The 2870-nt window shown below is 37.5% G+C and overlaps 1 pseudogene; it reads left to right on the forward strand.

Moving 5' to 3' along the window:
* The first annotated feature begins 1300 nt into the window (after positions 1-1300).
* On the forward strand, positions 1301-2475 carry LOC101088896 (annotated as a pseudogene).
* Positions 2476-2870: the final 395 nt, after the last annotated feature.

The following is a 2870-nucleotide window of genomic DNA, read 5'->3' on the forward strand; positions in this document are numbered from 1 at the left end:
CTACCAACAAAGAATGAGAGTTCCTGTTGATCCACATCTTCACCAGTATTTGTTGTCATCAGTGTTCTAGATTTGGCTATTCTGACAGGTGTATAGTGGAATTTCATTGTTTTAATTTGAATTTCCCTAATGACATATGATGTGGGGCATTTTTTCCTATGCTTACCTGCATCTGTGTATTTTCTTTGGTGAGGTATTTCTTTGGGTCTGTTTCCCATTATTTAATTGAGCACATTTTCTTATCATTGAGTTTTGAAGAATTCTTTATATTTGACTAACAGGTATTTATAATCCTTTTGCAAATATTTTCTTCCATTCTGTGGCTTATATTCTCATTCTCCTTGACATTGTCTTTTGCAGAGCAGAAGTTTTTAGTTATAATGAAATCCAGCTTATTATTTGTTTCTTTCACAGATTGTGCATTGGTGTTATACTAAAAAGTCATTGCCAAAGCCAAAGTCATCTAGATTAGGAGAAAACTATGCTATCCTCTAGAAGTCTTATAGTTTTGAATCTTGCATTTAGGTATATGATCCATTTCGAATTAATTTTTGTGAAGGATGTAAGGTCTGTGTTTAGATTCAGTTCCTTGTATGTGAAGGTCCAGTTGTTCCAGCACCATTTGTTGAAAAGACCATCTTTTCTCCAATGCCTTTATACTTTTGTCAAAGATTAGTTAACAATATGTATATGAGTCTATTTCTGGACTCTCCATTCTGTTCCATTGATCTATTTGTCTATTTTTTCACTAATACCACACTGTCTTGATTATGTAGCCTTATACTAAGTCTTGAGGTCAAGTAGTATCAGTTTTCTGACTTTGTTCTTCTCCTTGAATATTGGGTTGGATATTTTTCTTTTATTTTGTTTTTGTCTTTCCATATAGAAAGAATCAGTTTGTTGATATCCAAAAACTGGTGGGGTTTTTATCGGGATTGTATTGACTCTATGGTTCAAGTTGGGAAGAACTGACACCTTGGCAATATCTTCTTATCCATGAACATGGAATATCTCTCCATTTATTTAGTTCTTTGAGTTCTTCTATCAGAGTTTGTAGTTTCTTTGTATATATCTTGCACATATTTTGTTAGATTTATCTTTAAATATGTTATTTGAGGGGGATGGGACACAGCGGGAGGTGGTGTGGGCAAGTGTCCTCCTTTTATGCGAGTGCTGGTGGCTGGGCAAGAAACTGAGGCCTGGAGTTTGAATAATTCATTCAAGGTTACCAAGTTGATTGACAAAAACAGAATCACCAGCACTGGCTGAAGATTTCTTTCAGTAGAAGAGGTACCTTAACATGAGGAATCTTAAAGTTTTGACATGCACAGATGTTGAGCAGGGGTCAAATTTTTTCCTTGAGTTTTAAAATGCCCAGCCTAAAGAGTTTGAGAAGGAAATTTGTAATCAGGTGAATGTAGTATTAAAAGATGCAGAAGTATCTTGGAAGATTTGCAATAACATAGAGGAGGTGGCCATGAAATACGAGATGCAATCCAGCATCCAGCAGATGAGAAGGCTTGAGGTGCAGTTGTTCCACTAGTACGCAAATTAAAGAAATTTGGGGGCCCCTGGGTGGCTCAGTCGGTTGAGCATCCAACTTCGGCTCAGGTCATGATCTCGTGGTCTGTGAGTTCGAGCCCTGCATCGGGCTCTGTGCTGACAGTTCAGAGCCTGGAGCCTGTTTCAGATTCTGTGTCTCCTGCTCTCTCTTGCCCCTCTGCTGCTCATGCTCTGTGTCTCTCTCTGTCAAAAATAAACATTAAAAAATTTTTTTAAAGAAATTTTACGAATTTTCTTAGAGGTTAGAAGAAGCACTAAGAGATCTTCTGGGAGCCTTGACAAGTACCCCATACTCTTCCACCCAGCATCTAGAGCGAGAGCAGGCTCTTCCTAAACAGTTTGTGGAGACTCTTCACACTCCAGTTGGACAAACTCAAGATGACAAATCCCTCCATACAGAATGATTTCTGTATTATAGAAGAACATTGACTCTTATGAGAATTAATAATGTTGCAGCAAAAGGAGAAAATGAAGTAAATAATAAATTGGCAAATCGACTGTCTTTGTTTTATGCTGGGGCAGTCTCAATGCTGAAAACCTGAAGTGATGCCACAACAAAATTTGTATCAGAAAATAAAAATTTACCAAAGAAAATACCACAGATTGTCTAAGCACCACGGCTAGTGTATGCAGAGTCACGCTCGAAACACCGGAATACAGAAGCAGATTTACAAACGAAGAGACGGTGTCATTCTGCTTGAGGGTAATGTTGGGTGTCATAATACTTTATGACACATACAATTTAGTGGGAGCATTTGCCAAAACTTCAAAAATTGATATGAAAGGTTGTATCAAAGTTCTTAAGGACCAATATCCCAATAGTGTAGAAAGTCTTCTATTGCTCTCAGGTAAACAACAAAACATTTGAATGACGAGGCTATCTCCAAGCAAATCGGATCCATGCTGCAATAGCAGCTCTGGGGCAGGCGCCTGCTGTGGATAGAAGACAGTATTCTGCAGTGGCTGAGAATGCAGTTTTTAGTGATTGCAATTTTGATCTCATGTACTTTACTCCTGCTTTTTATTTCTTTCTTCTATTCCTCTTCCCTCTTTTTTAATCATGTTCTCATTCTCAAGACTTCTTTTCTGTGCCCAAATTAGTAACGTTATACTCTGAAGGGACATTGTCCTTTCAAATGGGCCATCTAAGGCAGTTAATTATGCATCTCAGGGGTCTCTACTGAGAAAAATATTGTGACTTGAACTACATATTTTTAAATGTGGATTTTTTTTTGAAAACTGGTATTTAATATTGCTTCTCCTTCAAGGCAAAATTGCTTATTCTGCTATTTGAAAATCCTCAGTCA

Source organism: Felis catus, chromosome E2 (assembly GCF_018350175.1).
Source record: "Felis catus isolate Fca126 chromosome E2, F.catus_Fca126_mat1.0, whole genome shotgun sequence".
Taxonomy (NCBI): Eukaryota; Metazoa; Chordata; class Mammalia; order Carnivora; family Felidae; genus Felis; species Felis catus.